This window comes from Humulus lupulus, chromosome 8 (assembly GCF_963169125.1).
Source record: "Humulus lupulus chromosome 8, drHumLupu1.1, whole genome shotgun sequence".
Classification (NCBI taxonomy): Eukaryota; Viridiplantae; Streptophyta; class Magnoliopsida; order Rosales; family Cannabaceae; genus Humulus; species Humulus lupulus.
Genome location: NC_084800.1, coordinates 46489918 through 46511245, shown reverse-complemented (window position 1 = coordinate 46511245; position 21328 = coordinate 46489918).

The following is a 21328-nucleotide window of genomic DNA, read 5'->3' as shown; positions in this document are numbered from 1 at the left end:
GCATGAGACGATCTTTGAGTGCAAGTTAGCGGTTTGGTCATAACGAGGTTGATTTCAGGGCTCGGGGTGAGTCTCTTGGTAATTTGGTGATTTGATCATTACCAGGAATTAAAGGGTAATGGGATATGATTTATTAGTACTTGAGAATATTGAGAATAACGAGAATTGGAGGGTGTTAATTATGATTAACGAGATAGGCAGGAAATGACGATTTTGCCCTTGGTGGTTGTTAAGGGTTTTATTTAAGTCTAGGGGCAATATGGTCTTTTTACCTAAGGATAGATATAACCATTGAAGGTTGTAGAAACTTGCAAAAATAGAGTACGTTTTCTTCTTCTCCCGAGCACCATTTTTCCTTTTTCTTTCTTTGGATTTTTGAGCTCCATTTGAGGAACCAAGCTAGAGAAGTGAGTCTTGAGGGCTTAGAGTTATGTTCCACCATTGAAGAGGGTTCTATACTGAGCTTGAGGTAAGTTTTTTAACCATTAAAACTTTGGTTTTGCTCTGTTTTTCTATTAGTTTTCAGCTGAGATTTTGAAGTGGATAGTTGGGGATTCAATGAGGTTTTTGGCAAAGACTGGCTAGGTTTTGATGCCTAGGACTTGTTTTTGGGGTTCTTTTGTGAGTTTGGGTGAAGTTTAGAATCAATTCATGAAGGCTGGAAATGAAGAAGTTGAAGGAGGGAAAAACCAGGGCTGAAAACCCTGGTTGTAGCGCTACCCATAGCGCTAGCCAGGGGCCATTCAACTCTGCTTGTAGCGCTGGGGCACTAGGGGGGCAGCGCTACCCACTTTTCCCGATTTCTATTTTAGGCACTTTTGAGGGTTTTTGGCTTGGGGTTTCAATTCCTAAGGCTCGGGATCGAATCTACTAACCGTTTGGGTATGATTCGAGGTCCCGGGAGTGAGGTTTAGGTCATGAACCTTTCATTGCTAATTTTCATTGACGGAAGTTATATTTGGTTATGACTAGGTGACCGCTAAGGGATCAAAGGATTGATCATTCTCGATGGTCATTCTTTTATTATTTCTTGCTCAAACCAGAGGTAAGAAAACTGCACCCCATATGTGACATGCATGGTTATTCATGAGGCATGTTGAGTGATGTATATGTGGACATTAATTACATACCAAATGCTTAGCAAATCTTGCTTACTTGTGTATGGCACTGACCTATGAGTCAGGAATTGGCAATGGTGTCAATATTGACTGTGAAGCTGTGACTCATTAGTCAAGTTTGGCAGTAGTACTAAGTACTGGTCGTATGGTATTGACTTATGAGTAAAGAACGGTATTAGCGTGTTTAACGCAAACCGAAAATATTAGATCTAATCAACATAAGCATTGAATGATTCATCATGAGCATTAATGCTTGACCGAGATCAAGTTCAATGAAAACCAAAAGCGCTTGTCTAGGCTAATGGCTAGTTACTTAGAGCCAGGGCCAGAAGGGTGCGGAGCCCAAACTGATTAGGGCTACACGCCCCAGCATGATTATCAGAATCTCGATATTATCTGATTAGGGCTACACGCCTCAGTATGATTATCAGAATCTCGATATTATTTGACTAGGGCTGCAAGCCTTAGCATGGTTACTAGAATCTTGAAGTGATATTCACTCATCTGTTTAGGGTTATAAGCTCTATATGATTATCATGATCATCATTTGATATTATATACATGCAGTTTTGAGTTTTCTTACTGAGCCTTGGCTCACGGGTGCTATGAGGTGCAGGTAAAGGGTAAGTAAAGCTCACCCAGCCTTGAGTGGGGAGCTTAGGTGGCGATGTGTACATATGCGGCCGCTTGACCACCACGGCCAAGGAGTTTCTTAGAGAAACTAGGGGTTAACTCTATTTTTGTAGCTTAGGTCGGCGGGTTGTAATTTTTACACTGTAATGACCATTTTGAATTGTAAATAACTTGTAAACGTTTTTATGGGCCCATGTACAGTTTTATGTTTTAAACAAAATATATCCTTTCCTTTTGATCGATTTTTTTACCTTAGCCTATTAATAACACCTAGATGCACGTTTATAACCAAATGACTCGATTAGCGAGTTAAGCACGGTTCAAAGCTCACAGTAACGGTCTTGGAGTAACCAGGTTGTTACAATGGGTTTTGAAGCTAGGGGAATTACAAGCTAAGGTTGGAGAATTTGGGAGAAAATTGAGCTCAAGAAATAATTGTCAACTGTTGGGGGTGTGGTTTTGGCATAGAATTCAGATCACAACTTAGAGGTAAAGCCCTTTAACCTTCTCATTCTTTTTCTTAGGTGATCCTCATAGTTTTTGTAACGTCTCAAATTTGCTAATAAGGCTCAGGGCCTTGATTACTATGTCAGGAAGATATAATTTGATGTTTATGTGTTAATATACTTTAATTGTGATTATACATGTGAATTTTATGAGTTATATTATGATATGACTGCTCATGCATGCTTAAGTGTATTAAATGTGCTTAAAGGCCCGTTTCTGTTAAAAATGACATTTTCACAATTTTGATCTACTGATAATATATCTGTAATTATATATGTTTTATGAGTAGGACCACATTATCATGTGGATATAGAGATATTCGACATGAGGCGATCTTAGTGAGCAATTTGGTAGAAAAGTCACAAAGGGGAATTATACATGGCTAGGGGAGTCTAGGGATATTTTGGTAATTTGATGAATTACTGGAGATTTTTGGGGTATGTATAACGAGGGAGAAATACTTGTATTTGGAGGATAAGTGGATTTAATTGGGAATCTTAAGTGAAATTTGAGGTGTAGCGGGATTGTGGTGTCAAATGACTAAAACACTCTTGGGGTTAGTTGTGAAGGTTGTTTAAGGCAGGGGTAAATGGGTCTTTTGCTTCTTCTTTTTCAGATAAAGACTTTGCTAAGTCACCAGCTGCCCTCACTCTCACGTTCTCTTCCCCTTGCCCTCTCTCTGTCTCATTCTTCCTTTGCTCCAAGAGAGAACCTTGAAGACTTATGGAGATTTCTAAGTTTAGAAGTGGCTTTTGAGGAAATTGGAGGCTTGTTATTGCAGAGTAGGAGCTGTTAAGCTTGGGAACTCAGTGGGGATTCAAATTCTAGTAGGTAAGTTTAAATCCTAAAGCTTTAAGTTTTGTCTTTTGGTGTTCTTGAAAAAAAATATTAGCATTCTGAGTTTGGTGGTATTTAGAGTGTTTTGATAATTGTTTATGGTATTTTTTGTATTGTCGATGTGATTATGTGGTCAAATTGGGTTAAAAATTGAGTTTGGGTGTATTTGGGAGGATTTGCGATTTCTGAAATCGCTGAAATTTCTGGGTTCGCAGGGTTGCACTATGGCGTTGTTCTTGGAGAGTCGTGGCCTGCATGAACTCAGAGGTGTTGGGGTCCCTCTAAACTACCTTGGTGCCGCAGCGCTTGGTAGGATGCGTCGCGGTGCGTGTCCTATGCCTTTTTGGTTCGGGGCTCTCTGCCTAGAGGCGCGTTGCGACCCTTCAGAGGCAGGCCACGACTCTAATTGGGGAAAGTGGCCAAATGAGGTTTTGAGTTGCGGGGACTCAAACCTAAGGGCTTGGAAAGGATTCTACCACCCGATCTAATAGAATTCGAGGTCCCGGAGGCTAGGACTCAATCTTGAAGCTCTTAATTAGTTTATTTCTTGATTGATATCCGTTAATATGTTGTGACTAGGGGTACTGCAAGGCTCGAGAGGAAAAGATCGTGCTCGTTATTGCTTCACCCTATCGCTCATAACTTGAGGTAAGAAAATTGACACTTGCACCGAGTGTAGGGCGTGCGTCCCAATTATAGGGCATGGGAATGACTGTGTCATGAATCTGTTATAGTTAAATGTATGCTTTGTATGAATCTATGTTGTTAAAACTGTTAGGAAAATATATATTTTGCCTCAATGGAAATAATAATAAATTACAACTCTATGCAATATATTACAAATAAATAATGATTGATTAAAAAGAGTTACAACTCTATAACTGAAAATTACAAATAAACTAAGGAAATGAAGAAGAGGATGAAGAATAAGAGAATAGTAAAATACAACTCTAAGCAAAATGTTACAAATAAAGTAAAGTGTTTGAAACAAAAGAAAAGAAAAGATTACAACTCTTGAACAAGAAATACAAGTAAATAGAGAAGAACAATATAAAAATGAAAAGCAATAGAATGAAAGAAAAGAATAAGAAACAAAAGATAAATAACTCTCACTCACACTACCAAAGTGAAGAGTGTTAGTGAAGAGTGTTGGGGATCACCAACTTGAACAAGGTTTGAAACCTTTGTCCAAAAGCTTATTTCCCCCTAACTCAAGCACTAAGGGATCTCTCACATATTATAGGAAATGCTTTCTGGAATTATCAAGCCTCAAGGTGTTTTTAGCCATGCTCTAATGGATAGAAATGTTGTGTCTTACAAGTGAGCTATAGGCTCCTATTTATTGAGTTTAAAGACACCCTTTGAATTTCAAATTCCACCAACCCCCATGGCTGTTACCAATGTTTAATTGGATTAATATGGAATTAAAAATGAGATTTGGGAGTTATTTGGGTTTTTTGAGCCGTTCAACAAAGATTGAAAAAACTGAAGAAAAAAAATGGTCAGTTTTTAGCCTGTGGCCGCGGCTACTAGCCTCTGTCCCACAGGCCGCGGCCACCAACCATTTTCAGCACTAAAAAATGTGTTATTTTTCCAAACGGTTCCAAACCCTCCCAAATGATTTTGTAACTCCCAAAACACATTATTGGGGTTAAAATCATATCTCTAATAGCCATATCACATATGGCTTTATGAAATTCATCTCAACATTGTGTAACAACAAATTTACACAATAAAGGGTAATATTTGGAAATTACAAATTTGTAACACCAAATATGTTACATTATTTGGATATATCTCATATATCTAAATATTGTAACTCTTTATTATATGTTACAATATGTGACACTCTTTGTCACATTTATTTAATCTAAAACATTATATTATAATATAATATAATATTATATTATATTATAAAATAATATAACAAAAATTGTTTGTACTGATCGCTCGGTCAGGAGGTCGTTATCGGCATTACATGCGTAATGTATGTCGTAGTGGCGGGGCCATTATGAAGAAGAGATATCCATCTACTCGGCATGAGTCGTATATTGTTTGGAAAATCTATGTGAACCAGTTGTGGTTATAGAGTATGCAATACATGTTAATATTTATCTGGATATCTATATGATTTGTTTGGGTTTTCTTGCTGAGCCTTGGCTCACGGGTGCTTTGTCATGAAGGTAAGGGCAAAGGAAAGTTGGACCAGCCATGAGTTGGAGAGCTGTAGGGGCGGCGTGTACATACTCAGCCTGCTCGACCTCCATGGTCGAGATATTTTGAGGAGCAGGAGTCACTAGTTGAAATTTGTCGCTTAGGTCGACTAAGTCTGTAATTTTGATTATCTTATATTTTATTTAGAAGCTTTTGGGATCCACTGTAACTATTCAACCCTTTTTAATGAAAAGTTCAAGTTACCGACCAAAAAATTTTAATACCTAAACTATCGTTTAACCTTAATTACACTTTTAAGTCCAAATGACTCACTTAACGAGTTAAGCACTATTTTTAACACACGGTGTAATGGTCTTGACTATTCAGGGGGTTAAAGTTTTGATGAGTTTCTTTAGAAATTAAGGTGGTTCTGAGAGTTTAATGTTTCCAGGGAGGTTTGATATTGGTATTGCTGGTGGAAAACATGATTGGTGGCTAATCTTCACTTGGATTTGGGCTATGACTCTCAAACTAAGGTAAGGGTTGGCTTAAAACTCAAAATATGCAAATCTTGGCTTTAATGTGTTTTTGTTCTAGTTCTCTGTGTTTTTATGTTAGGGTTGAGTTATGTTGTTGTTGTATGGTTGATTGGGGATGTAAAATTTATTGTAAACTCATTTGGGGTTGAGTTTTAGGTCTGGTTTTGTAAGTGAATTCACAAAGGAACAATTGGGGAAAAACACTATGATTTTTGGGCAATTTTGGGTTTCTGGAAACTAGGGTCCCAAAGCCTTAGGAATTGGGTTTTATTTGGAGTTTTGAGGTTTGAGGCGCGATCACGCTAGGCAGGGCGCAATCGCGCCAGTGCCCCAAAAACCTTAAAAATTTTGTGGGCGCGACAGCTCTAGGTGCCCCGAAAAAGGGTTTTGCTAATTTTTAGGACTAGGGCTTAGGGTGTTGGGAATTGTGTCCTTAAAGCAATTGTAGTTGACAATGGTTTTAATGAATTGAATTATTGTGTATATGTAGCTTATGTACTATATTATTGTTAATAATATTAAGTAAATTCATAAGTTCATCTATGTGGTCTCAATCTCATATTGGTATAAGATGATCGAGATTGAGACAATGGACTTAAATATTTCGCAGTAAAATAAAGTTGTGGAATTTTTAGATTAAATACTGCTAGTATGGTCCACTAGTATTATGAATACATGTGACCTAGATCCAGGTTACTAGTGTAGTAGGACACTTTAGTGGAGATATTTTGCATACTGAGAGTATGTAGAACTCGACTAGATGTGATTTGATAATACTTGTTTAAATATTGTTTCCTAATGTTATCCAAAAAATTAGCATTGATGACGTGACAAGTGATCCCTGGACACGTGGTTGACACCTGGAAACGTTCTGCTAGAGTATCGACCAGAAGACTCATTGGAAGCAGTACGAACCTGTCTTACCTGCGACCAGTCTGGTCGATAGTTCCGCGTACAAGGCAACATTAATGGGAAGATCTTTGTGAATCCCGAATTTATCTCACACAATCTCCTAAGTATCCGATTATTCAGGAGAGAATATCTGTAACAATCTTTTGTAATCCCCCTTGAGCCTATAAATAGCAAGAGATAGCTCAAGGGAGGGGACTTTTGGCTTTTGAATCCCTCGAGACTATAGTAATTCTCCTAGTAAGATTGTATTGTTCTTCAGAGATTAGTGAAACTCATTGAACCCGAGTTCTTTGATCACTCATCTGATTTTTATATCAATATCAACCTAAGTGGACGTAGGTCATTACCAGATCTTGGGGCCGAACCATTATAAAATATTGTGTCTTATTTACTTTTGTCATTACGTTCTTCTCATTACTTTCATTAATATCAAGCATATTCTGACTCCGTGTCAGTTGGCCAAATCGTGGGTCAACATTCTGGTGCTTTCATTGAGGGCTTGATTTATCGTTGTTGAGAAAACTAATGGCGAAAGCTGGAAAGAAAACTGGACAGGCGGCCGCCGCTGCACCGTCAAACCCGCCACCTCCTCCTCCTCCTGCAAGCATGGCAGAGGATGAGCCACAACTGGACTTTGAGGAGGAGGAAATGGATGATGCAACGCTGAAGAGTACCCTGGGCGCGTTGCAGGAAGAACTGGCTAGTCTGAGAGCCAGTCAGGAGACTGCCGCTGAAGTTATGGCGCGGCAGCAGCAGGAGATTGAACGGCAGCGCGCAGAATTGAGTGAAAGGCAGGCGGAGGTGGACCGCCGCCAGGGCGAAGCCATGGCAGCCCTCGAGGCAGCCTTGCTATTGGCTAGAAATCAGGCTGCACCTGCCTCGCAGCCTGACCAACCGGTGAATGGACCACCCCAGAGGGGTCCAAATCCAAGCCCACCGATCTAGCCTTCGAGTCCGTAAAGGCCCGAGCAGCCTCAGATGCCCCATGACGATGTCCCACTGGATCCTGAGGCACAGCCACCATCCCAAGCTGCTCGGGGTAATCCCCCGCAACAGAGGCAGAATAGGGCCGAGTATCAGCCTCGCAGCCCTAGGCGTCGTAGGGATGATGGGCCAAACCTACCGAACAGAGGTCAGTACCCTCCTGGCAACAAGAGGGACTCAGAGTTAGGCTCTGCGGTCCGGGGCCCCCCACGGCACGATGATGCACGGGGACACCACGACCAGCGCAGGCCACCCTCTAACGCTCGGGATGGTTCAGCCAGGAACAGACATCGAGGGAACAATCGATCTCACCATAGCCAGTCGAGGTTCAGAGATGGCCACGGATACAATGAGGCCGACTCAGGCAAAGGAAATGCCGGTGGGAGGAATGGAGAAAGAGGTAAAGGCAGGAGCCAGGTACCTCAAGATGACCAACCAAATAGACAGGATGCTGGGGGCAGCCCAGACAGAATAATGTCTTCGATCGGCTTGGGGGTAGCGAGCAGCTGAGAAGAGAAGAGGACCTGAGAGATGTACTCAATGATCGCCGTGAGAGGCATGGCGAGAACGTCCCCCCAGCAACAGAGGCCACAACAATTCCTGCCGCTGTGCAGGCCCAGATAGACGCCCTCAACCAGGCTGTGCAGCAACTAGTTGGGGGAAGGACTTCATACATCGACCACGATAGGAGGAAAAGCACTCATTTTGTACAAAGGATAGCTAATGCTGAAACTCCCAGCAAATTCAAGATGCCTACGCTTCCAAACTTTGACGGATATGGGGACCCAGTCTCGCATGTCAATAAGTTTGAAATTCAAATGGACATTCAGAAAGTGTCCGAAGACGCTCGGTGCAGGATCTTCCCTGCAACACTTTCTAAAGCTGCGCAGGAGTGGTTCTTCAAATTCCCTTCCGCAAGCATTGTTTCCTGGGAAATGTTCGTACGGGAGTTCTACGGACAGTTCTATGCTGGTCGTATACACCCGACCGAAGCAAACCAGCTAGTCGAAATTCGCCAGCGGGATGGGGAGTCAATGAAAGACTACATCCAACGTTTTATGCGAGCAGCAGCTGGAGCGAAGACGGTCGGGGACGACAGGAAGATGATGGCCATAACTGCAGGAGTAAAACGTCGTTCTCCCCTCTGGAAGAGTCTCCGAAAGGAAGAGGTGAGAACTACCCAAGAATTTTTTGATCGAGCTGATCGCTATATCGAGCTTGAAGAGGCCATTGTCGATGATGGAAAGCCCTCAGGCAAGGATAAGAAGGCATCCGAACCCGCCAAAGCCGCCAATGGTTCCAAACCAAATGGCAACGGCAAAGGTAACGGGAACGGCAACGGTAATGGCAAGAACGGTGGAAAACGGCCGTATAACGAGCCTTCCACCTCCGACAACAAACGAGCCAAGGGTAATCGTTATGAACCTCGGTTCACTAACTACACTGCCCTCGTTGAGTCTCGGGGAGAGGTTTACCAGGCCACAAGTTCCAGTGTGCCTTACAAGAAACCTGGATCCATTCGAAAGGACATTTCGAAAAGAGACACCACCAAGTTCTGTCGTTACCATAATGACTACGGACATGACACTAATGAATGCAACCAGTTAAAAGACGAAATCGAGTTCCTTATTAGACAAGGACACTTGAGAAGATACGTACAGGCCTCGGGAAATTCCCAACGAGAAGCTCCAGGTGGCAACGAGCAGGCGTCCACACGCCAACGCTCGCCACCACTACAGCCTTCCCCGTGGCTGGAACACTCTTAACCATCTGTGGAGGCCCGCACCTCATGGGAAATAGCAGAAAGGCCAGAGAACGATATGCTCGGACTCTGCGCCACGACCAGGACATTGAGATGATGACTATGGAGGACCGTGCACCAAAAAAGGCTCAGTCAGAGGAAGGTGAGATAACTTTCTCTGATGGTGATGCCCAACATGTCCGGTTCCCACATTCCGATCCGCTGGTCGTGGACATCCAGATGGCCAATATGATGGTGAAGAGAGTACTGGTCGATACAGGAAGTTCAGTGAACATCCTGTATAAGTCAACGTTGGAACGCATGAAATTGTCCATGAAGGACTTAGAGCCCTGCAATCAAATGATATACGGCTTCTCTGGAGAAGGACTCGCCCCAGCCGGATTGATCAAACTCCCAGTAACGACGGGTACAGCGCCTGCAACAAGGACATTACTCGCCACTTTTGTAGTGGCCGATTGTCCTTCGGCGTACAACGCCGTTATTGGAAGGCCCATACTGGTTGATCTACGGGCCGTCATCTCTATGTGGCACCTAGCCATGAAGTTCCCGACAGACGCGAGGGTAGGACGCGTTTTGGGAAACCAAAGGGAAGCCAGGGAGTGCTACAACGCCTCGATCACAAAGGCGAAAAGTGGAACGTCGAGGAGCACCACCCCAGATAGATTGCAGATGGCAGTTGATACGCAAGCCCAATCAGGTGATGAAGTCACTAAATAGGGTGTTGCCCAAAGTGAGGATGGAGATTTGGATCCTCGCTTTGGGGATTTTGAAGAAAATGTTGGACCCGTCGAGGACCTGGAGGAGGTCCAACTCGACAAAGAAGACCCAACCAAAGTCGTTAAGGTTGGGAAAAACTTAGAGCCTACCACGAAGCACGCACTGGTGGAATTCCTGTGAAAAAACCAGGAGGTCTTCGCCTGGTCGCATAAAGACATGGTTGGGATAGATCCTATAGTAATCAGCCATGTCCTAAATATAGACAAAACCTTTCCACCCGTGCAACAAAAGAGAAGGCTGCTTGATAAAGACAGATCACGAGCCTTAAAAGAAGAAGTCGAAAGGCTAAAGGAGAATGGGATCATACGGGTGGCTTTTTATCCGACATGGGTCTCCAATCCGGTGCTGGTCCCCAAGCCTAACGGCAAGTGGCGGACCTGTGTGGATTTTACAGACCTCAATAAAGCCTGCCCAAAAGACTGCTTCCCACTCCCAAGGATCGACCAGCTGGTCGATGCTACTGCAGGACATGAGATCCTCTTATTCATGGACGCATATTCAGGCTACAACCAGATTAGCATGCATCCCCCTGATGAGGATCACACCAGCTTTCGGACCGATACGGGCTTGTACTGTTACAAAGTAATGCCCTTCGGACTGAAAAATGCAGGTGCGACTTATCAACAGCTTGTCAACCACATGTTTAAGGAGCTAATCGGTGTAAGCATGGAGGTATACGTGGATGACATGCTGGTAAAGTCTAAGAAGGCAGAAGGACATGTGAGGGATTTACAAGAATGCTTTGATGTGTTAAACAAGTACCAGATGAAGTTGAATCCCCTCAAGTGTTCCTTTGGAGTCGGATCAGGGAAGTTTTTGGGATTTATCGTGAACTCAAGAGGAATAGAGGCCAATCCCGACAAGATAAAAGCCCTGATCGACATGAAGTCACCAGAAAAGATCAAAGATGTACAAAGTTTGACCGGGAGGATCGCGGCCCTAAGTAGATTCATTTCGAAATCAACAGACAAGTGCGTCCCATTCTTCAATCTACTTAGGGGGAATAAGAAGTTTGAATGGACGGAAGACTGCGAGCAAGCATTCCAGGCGTTGAAAGCTCATATGGCACAACCTCACATCTTGTCGAAGCCGATCGAAGGAGAAACTTTGTTCATTTATCTGGCGACTACCGAAGTTGCTGCTAGCGCGGTACTTTTACGGGAGGAAGAAGACGTACAAAAAGCAGTCTATTATGTCAGCAAGAGGCTGATCGATGCAAAATTACGATATCCGCCAATCGAAAGGTTAGCATATTGCCTAATTCTAGCCTCTAGAAAGTTACGTCCTTACATCCAAGCCCATCCTATCACAGTTCTAACTGACCAGCCCCTTCGGCAAGTCCTCCAAAAACCTGAGGCGGCGGGGCGATTGTTAAAATGGGCAGTCGAACTAGGGCAGTTCGATATAACTTATTCACCGCGAGCAGCAGTAAAGGGACAAGTCATGGCCGATCTTATTGCAGAGTTCACCGAACTCCCATACAGCGAGCAGTGCGAACAGCCTGAAGCACCTGTGCCTCACGATAAAACTCCTTCGTGGAGGCTATTCACGGATGGTTCATCCAACGAATCCCACGCTGGAGCGGGAGTGATATTGATAACGCCGGAAGGGCATCGATTTCACTGCGCCATCAGGTTCGACTTCACTGCATCAAACAATGAAGCGGAATACGAAGCACTCCTCGCTGGATTGAGAATGGCAAAGGATATGAGCATAAAGACGCTTGATATCTACACTGATTCACAGCTGGTGGTCAATCAGGTTTTGGGAGAATACCAAGTGCGAGGCTTGAAAATGGTGGCCCACTTAAATAAAACAAAAGACTTGTTAGCCCAGTTCACGAAGTACACCCTCCAGCAAATCCCGCGAGATCAGAATTCAAACGCAGATGCCTTAGCCAAACTCGCGAGCGCAAAGGATGCTGACACCTTGAACATCGTCCCAGTAGAAAGAATGAGTAAGCCGAGCATACAAACCACAGAATCCAGTATGGAGATTCGGATGGAAGATACGTGGATGGGTCCTTTCTTGGAGTATCTGATGAACGGTACGCTGCCAACAGATAGGAACAAGGCTAGGACTCTACAAAGGCGAGCTGCTAGATACATACTGCTCGATGGTGTGATGTACCGAAGAGGATATTCGATGCCACTACTCAGGTGCGTTACACCAGAAAAAGCTAAGGAACTCATGAAAGAGGTGCATGAAGGCTTCTGCGGGGATCACGCTAGGGGGCAGAGTTTGGCAAAAAAGATTCTAAGGCAGGGCTACTTCTGGCCAACGATGAACGAGGATTCGGTGGAATATGTACGAAGATGTGACAAATGTCAAAGGTATTCCAAGATTCCACGAGCAGCTCCAAACGAATTGAAACAAATGCAGAGTCCATGGCCTTTTGCAGTATGGGGGATAGATTTAATTGGATCCCTGCCTACAGGGAAAGGCGGAGTGAAATACGCAGTTGTGGCAGTTGATTACTTCACCAAATGGGCCGAGGCTGAACCACTCGCAACCATCACGACCAAGAAAGTTCTCGACTTTGTCATCAAGAACATTGTCTGTCGGTATGGTTTGCCCAGAAAGATAGTTTCAGACAATGGGACCCAGTTTGACAGCGATTTATTCACCGATTTCTGCGAGAGGCATGGATTTATTAAAAGCTTTTCTTCAGTCGCACACCCCCAGGTGAATGGGCAAGTCGAAGCCGTGAACAAAACTCTTAAGGACACCCTGAAGAAAAGACTTGAAAAGGCTAAAGGAGCATGGCCAGAGCAGTTGCCTGAAGTCCTCTGGTCGTATAGAACGTCTCACCGAACAGCGACAAGACATACTCCATTTTCCTTAGCCTATGGGTATGAGGCCATGTTGCCTGTTGAGTTAGATCCCCCCTCACATCGGCGTTTGACTTACGACCAAAATCAGAACAGCTAGCTAATGATGGAGTCTCTAGACTCAATCGATGAGATACGAGAGAAATCTCAACTCCGAGTTGCTGCATATCAGCAAAAAGTCGCCCGGTACTTTAACTCCAAAGTTAAAGAAAGAAAATTCAACGTCGGTGACTTGGTGTTACGACGAGTTTTCTTAAATACCCGCGACCCTACAGCTGGAGTGCTCGGACCCAATTGGGAAGGACCTTACCAAATTGAAGAAGTCCTTCATCCAGGCACATACAAACTTGCACGCTTAAATGGAGATCTCGTTCCTCGCTATTGGAATGGAGAACACCTGCGCAAGTATTATCAGTAAACATCCCTTTTTAAAGGACTGGCTTGTATTAAATTTCAATTTTTACAAGTTTTGCAAAGAGGGTTAGCCACGTTGTATGGCTAACTGCTCGTATATGTAAGGTTCTATTATAGAATCATTCGTAAAGACATGTTTAGTCCATTTTTAATACGAGATTATAAGGGACTGTGCGCAGCCAGTTATTCTTGCCAACCATTGTGAATTTACGTTTACAAGTATTTGTTCATTACGTGTGTTGTTTTTCTGTATTACAAGTATCATTTTTCATACGAACAGGAATGTTCGAACAGGTCATGGTCAGGGCAAGTGACCAAGGACCTAAAGCTCCTCGATCACTTGGGGGGCATATAAGGCACATCGATAGCAAAGCATACTCGCAAGGTATGTAAACACATGAACAAAATGAGTGAAAGCATGCTACAGTACTTAGAGTATTTTTCAAAATTTATGTTTTGTTAAATCATGCCAAAGTACTATGCTAAGTTCGGTCATTCGGACGAATGTTATAATAAATAAAGATATTATAGCATCAAGATTTAAGCCTTTACACCGCAAGCATCGCTGCTTAGATGTAACTGTTCAAGTAAAAGGAAAAAGATTTACTGCCCGTGCAGCAAAGTTTAAAACGAAAATATATTGTCTTTACATCACGACCCGTGGGTCGTGTAGCCAAAAAGAAAGAAAAAAATAAATGGAAAGTTTAAGAGGCATTTGGGGCCGGAGGGTCCTGGGCAGCATCCTGGTTGGTCGTGTCCTCGACAACTTCTTCTTCTTCTACACCAATAATGCTTGGAGAGGCAGAAATCCTCAATCTTGCCTCCTCTTCGGCCAGTTGGGCAGTGCAACGAGCCAACTCAGCAGTCCTAACTTCCTCCGAAAGATAGCTAAAGTCGGCATCCTGATTATGTTTCCAGAAGTTGTAGAAACATCGGAGCGTCGTCCTCTTGTACTTTTCAAGATTTTTGGAGTTGTCAAGCTCCAGCTGCTTCACCTTGCCTTCAAGAGTGACAATAGCCTCGTCCTTGGACTTGAGTGTCTCTCCCAAATGCTTGATCTCGCGAAGATGGGTTTGGTTGGACTCTCGATACTACTGCCTCAACTTTACCGCGGCATCTTTTGCAGCTTCAGCCTCTGACAATTTGGTCACCGCAGCATCCCTTTCTCGAGCCATTGCCTCCAACTCCTTGGCGTGCCTAGCCTCTGCAGCTGAAAGCTCCTCAGCTACCTTCACTTGATGCCTCTCAGTGGCCTTTGCCTTGGCCTGCTCGATGGAAGCTTGGATACGGGTACGAGCAGTGATAGCAGATAGCAAGGCCTATGAACAAAGGAAAGAGTTAGAACCTGCCGTGAAGAATAAAAGACTAAGGCTTAAAAAGTGAAGAAATACTCACACTGGAGATTTCATTCAGGGCCCTGTTCAGAACCTGGTCGACCCCCATGTTTTCAGCCTCGACCATTGCATCTCTGACACGGTCACCTTTGCCAATGCGGTCAAGGCGATCCCTGGCTGATCGAAGGGTACGGCTCATGAGTTTGGCCCCGAGAGCTTTTTCACGAGTAATTTCCTCTCTGGCAGGTGCGGCCGGAGGGTTGGATGGGGCAGGAGGGGTCTGCTTCTCAGAAGGAGCTGGTGGATGAGTTTGCCCAGTTGGCTCAGGAATTTGCCCAGTTGGCCCGTCCTTGGGAAGGTCTTCTGTTCGACCCTTCTTGGCTGGAGGACCTCGGCTGGATTCACCAGTTCTCCTCTTGGACCTCCGTTGGAGTTGAGGAACTTCCTCCTCCTCCTCAGCCTGATACATGTCAAAAATGTTGGGAGTGGCCATGTCTGCATGCAAGTAAACATAGGAAAATGATAAGACAAGAGGCAAGTGAAAAGTTATTATACAACAGAAAAGAGGTAACAAAGTGAATACCCGAGCTACAACTACTGGTCGCTACACTATTGACTCTGTTAGTCATATACTCATTATCTGGCATGAAGAAGTCTGGCCCTAATTTTGGAGTATATGTAAAGTTGCCTTCCTCGTCGAACAAATGACAGGGAATTGGCAAACCATTTAAAAGTAAAATAGTGTTACCGTTCTCATCAGAGGACTCTCCCAAGTCCACAGCTGGCTCTTTGGCCTTTTGTTTCCCCTTGCCTTGGGGAGCAGAAGGCCTTTCTGCGGAAGGATTGCCCGTGGGCTCCCTAATAGTAATCCCCGTTGGCCTCCTCCTCCGAGGAGACACAGGAGGTTGCTGCTCGGGAACCCCCTCGGCAGTGGCTTCGTCCACCACGGACCCTCTAGTTTCATGGCGAGGAGCCAGGAGGCCAGACCGCCTCAAGTTTTCTTCAATCACCAGGATCTTGACGCTTTTTGCTGCGTCAGACATCCTGGCCAGAGTATTAGACCTCAACACCATGTCTGGTGTTAGGGTTGAACGTAACCAAGGGCCTGAAAAACAGATTACAGTTTAAGAAAAACGAAAGGAGACACCTTGAGTAAAAGTATCGACCAGTCAGAAACGACGCTTACCTCCTCGTGCGAAGGCCAGGTTGTTGCTGGATATGTCCGGGGTAAGGAAGTACTCCTTATTATACTGCCCCACATTCGAGATATGCGTAGTGTCACTCAGGAATGTTCGATTGGTTTCCTGGTGACAAAAATGGAAGAAACCCGTTCCGTGTTGTTGCGGGTTAGACTTGAGGTCAAAGAGATAGTTGACCTCGTGGAGTGAAGGTTCTGGCCATTTCTTAAGTTTATACAGGATATAGAGTGCGGCCAGCATTCTATATCCGTTTGGAGTTATTTGGAAGGGGGCGACACCAAAATAATTGGCCACCCCCACAAAAAAGGGATGAAGAGGGAGATAAGCTTCCGCCTCAATATGATACCGAGACCAGGCGCTGTTGACACCTCCGGGGAGGTTAGCCCTCTGGTCTGCGGCAGGATGTATAATGGAAACCCCTGTGAGAGGGAATCTCCTGAAGAAGTTAGCAATCATCTGAAGAGTCACTGAACTGGTCGGGGAAGTATACCACTCGACATCAGGCAAGTTTTGATGGCGAGGGCTGGCCCTGATTTGGATATTAGGGTCAGGAGCAAGATTTTCTCGACCGCTGGTCAAGGGAGCCCTTACCTGCGAATCAGGCCGAGCAGGAGAATTTTGGTTGTTTTCAGACTCGGGTCTTTTCTTGCCTGAAGATTTGGAACGGGCCATTGGAAGAGAAGAATGGGGTCTGGAAGAGGATCGCGAAAAAGGGATCTCGTGGACATGGTCAGCTGGTTGTTCTTCTCCCTCGAGCAATTGGGCGAGAAGGTCGTCGTCAATAGGCCTTTCACCTCCCCACAAATCTGGCATTAAAGTCTGCATACAGAAGAATGGGGAGGTGAGGATAGAAAACTTTTAAAAGCTTTTTAGAATGGCGCTAGTCGAGTATAAAAATTAAGTTTTTATACAACAGCATTCTAACAAAAAGCTAAATTTTTCTACACGAAGAGTTTGAAAAATGGATCAAAGGGTGAAAGTAAAAAGTTTTTCTAAAAAAGCTTTTTCAACTCCCCTTAGGGCGGGAAAAACTTGTTTTTCAACTAGCTTAAAGATCGAATTTTTACTTCGATTTTACGTCCTAAAAAGCATGATCCTAAATTTTAAACTAACTCGTAACCCTATTTTGCCTACAAAATATTATGTCTACAAGCATCTCAAACCAGAAATAGATAAACTCAAACAGTACACATTCAGAAGCATGCACCACGAAAAATTAAAAGCGTGGGAACTCGAAAACTTACCAAGAAAAGTGATCGTGGAGATGGAAGAAAGGTCTTCGGTGATTAAGGAGCTCTCGGACGGGGTTCTGAAAGTGCAGATGGAACGGTCTTCAGGAACGTTAAGGGCTCTGGATTTTAGATTTTCTTGTGGAGACGATGGCGTGCGTAAAAAAGAAAATAAAGACTTCGAATGTCTTATATAAGTTTGTCTGTGGCATTAAAAAGATGTAATCATCAGTTTCCCTTTTTTCAAAGTATGGGGAAGCGGGATGGCCGTCAAAATCTTTTCTGGGGAACCGAAAGGACGTGATTGGACAGAGAAAGGTTACTTTTTTCAAGAACACACGAAGGGTTCTACACGTCAAGTGGGGTTACCGAAGAGTCGTTCGTTCAAAAGTTTATTTACTGTTCGTGGTAAATAAACTTAGGGGGCAAATGTTATCCAAAAAATTAGCATTGATGACGTGGCAAGTGATCCCTGGACACGTGGCTGACACCTGGAAACGTTCTGCTAGAGTATCGACCAGAAGACTCATTGGAAGCGGTACGAACCTGTCTTACCTGCGACCAGTCTGGTCGATAGTTCCGCGTACAAGGCAACATTAATGGGAAGATCTTTTTGAATCCCGAATTTATCTCACACAATCTCCTGAGTATCCGATTATTCAGGAGAGAATATCTGTAACAATCTTTTGTAATCCCCCTTGAGCCTATAAATAGCAAGAGATAGCTCAAGGGAGGGGACTTTTGGCTTTTGAATCCCTCGAGACTATAGTAATTCTCCTAGTAAGATTGTATTGTTCTTCAGAGATTAGTGAAACTCATTGAACCCGAGTTCTTTGATCACTCATCTTATTTTTATATCAATATCAACCTAAGTGGACGTAGGTCATTACCAGATCCTGGGGCCGAACCACTATAAAATACTGTGTCTTATTTACTTTTGTCATTACGTTCTTCTCATTACTTTCATTAATATCAAGCATATTCTGACTCCGTGTCAATTGGCCAAATCGTGGGTCAACACATAATATTATAAAACACATCAATTGATGATTATATACAAACTGATCTTAATCCTGAAGTTACTATGAACTCCTATATATGTCATTTGATAATTTGATTCATGCATTACGGTTTGTCAGGATGATAAGGCTAAGAACTATTGTGTTTGAGGACTCAATGATGTATATAGCTGGGGACATAGCTTAATAGATATGGAATTTATACCTTCTTATAGATTGAATGATGGTTTCCTATTGAGTTGGCTTTTGGAACTGAAAAGGTTATTGACGTCAAATTCATAATCAGATTATTTTATTCCCACTTAATTATGAATCATCAATAGAGGATTAATTTGTATGTAATGATTACATCAATGGACACTTTATGGTTACAATAAGGTACTCAGTAAATATATGTCTTTAATTCTCAAGAGTGCAGTCTCATATTTATAGTGGAATAATCATAAGATTAATAAATATGATTATTGAACCAAAGAGTTTTGGTTAATAATCTATTATTTATTGGAGCTTGGAATTATTGGTCCATAGGTCCTCAGGGCGGCTCTATCAACATTATTCAAGGTAAGAATTGATACAATGATCAAATTGTGAATGGGCTATTTGAGAGAATATTTATTCTTCGGGATAAATATGCAATTATGTAATAATTGAAGTTGCACAATTTATTATTGCATTAATGCAATTTTTGAAATTGTGTAGAAATAAAAGAAATTGATTTTAATCCATTATTTTATTTAAGTGAGAAAGGATAAATATGGATAGTCAAAATTGCTTTTGATTATTGTATTTATTTAATTAATAATAAGATGATAATGGAAATTCAAATTTTAAAAGTTGAAATTTAAGTTGTTATCTTTTTCTTAAAAAGATGATAATTTTTTTAATTTATAATTATTAATTAATTAAAATAAAAATGCATGAAAAATCAAATCTCCTTATTTTAGGGAGGTGTTACACGTATAGGGCTTCCTGGACTGCCCTATGCATGTACCATTACCAATAGTGATCAATTGTTGGTTTTTTATTTTATTTATTTAATTAAAAACATATTTTGAAAATGGTTTTTAAAATTGTTATCCCCATTTCCTGCATGGGCTTGGGGCATTCGTCTTGGCCCACTGTCAGGGGGCCAGCTCAGCACGTCGACCCGGCCCAAGGCCCCTTGATATGGAGAATGCCCAAGGAGAAGGGTATGAACCGGGATCTCAAGACTGGGCCCGTTGGAGATGTCCAGGATGTCCCTCCGGGTCCATCCTCAGCGAAGATAGTCCGGGAGGCTTGCAGAGCGTTCCAACCGCTGCGTCCTACGGATCCCTATCCCGGACCACTGACGCGGTCCGGGCCGATGGTAAACAAAGCGGGCCAAAGGTAAATGGACCCGGATCGTCTCACCCCTGGCTGAAGGGGCCAGGCCTCCAGGACCCTGACGCCGCCTCGCTCCACGTGGGCGTTGTCCCCCACTTTTCACCTGCAGAAAAGGTCATCTCGGGATTGCACGCCAATGTGTCAGGACTGCGCAGCCAAGTACTCTGACTGGTCTTGTCTCCTGAATCTGCCTCGTGACTCGAAGTGGCCAGGCCAAAAGCGTCGTTTTGTCGGGCGAGATATAGCTCTAAGGTCATCTTGTTGGGCCTTAGCTGGATTTGGATTTATGAATTTTGTATCTTTTTGTATTGGGCTTCCACTAGAAAGGCCCCTTGTATCCATTTCTTCGATGGGCCCGGATCGGATCCGGTCCAGACCCGATATTCCCATCAGCTTATAAATATAAGCTACAGAGTACCGTAAACGGGGTCTCTTCTGAAAAAAGAAAAGAAAAAGGGAGGAACTCTGTCAAAATATACAAGAAGAACTCCATTGTAAAAGCTTCTTCAAGCTCTAATAACATAGACTCGTGGACTAAGGCTAGTTAACGCCCCAACCACGTAAAAATCCCATGTTGCTTTTCTGCTTTCATTATTATTATCAGTAAATATCACTTATTAATAGAGTTGCCGAAAATCTCGGTTAACAAAAATGAAATGTAAGACTTTGTCTTTAATTATCAGTTATTTTATTATTATTAAGATGATCAATTTTATTTAACTGTTATTATTATGATAATAATACCTATATATTCTATATGATAGAAAATAGGAAAAGAATAGTTTTTACAAGATGAATAAGAAAAACTGATCATTTTTTTCTCAAAAAAGGATAAACCTTTCTCTCTAGCCTATAGTCAAGAGTTACATGTATTGAGAATACTTTTGATTCACAAATTTGATTCTTGTTCTCTATGTGTCCACCCACATCTTGAGGTGTAGAGAACGTCTTGGAAGATCTTGGTGTGAGTACTCTAGCAAGGATAGGAAGATCGAAATATATACGAAAAGATTCAAGGATTCTTGATAGGCTACAAGAGGTAAATGATTTCATATTATTTTTACATATACATATTTTGTTGATTAACATATTGCATATTAAAGGAACATCATATAAAGTTGTTTATATGAAAATTTTTGTTGTATACAATACTACCATTACCGCAACTTCTGTTGCGCACTAAGAACGGTTCCTAACATGGGGAGTTCAAGAATACGTTTGGGGGCCTACTAGGGGGCTCGGGGGATGTTTCTAACATCCCAACAACTGGGAATAGTAACTCTATAAGCTGGGGTTCGGAGTGAGCCTCGAGATTTGGATTCAATCCCTAATAGGAGTATGTTTATGTTGTGACTAGATTTTTGCAAGACTCAGGATCAGGATCGCACTTGAGGTTGTATCGTCATTCACACGGAACTCGAGGTAAGAAAACTGCACCCATGTCGAAATTAGGGCTTGAGCCCCTGTGAATGAACATGGCTATAACTCGGTTTTGAAATGTTTGGTTGAGTATGAATAATTATGCTGTACATTGTTGTGTTATGTATGTCTGTTTATATCTGGAAGTGCGGTACGCACTGGTACGACCCTATGGCCGCTTGAAAAGAGACTGGAACGTCAGTTACGCACGTCCGACTCTATATTTGTCTGGACGAAGCAAGTACGATGCGCACTTGGGTGGCCCTATGGCCACATAAATAAATTGAATATTGCT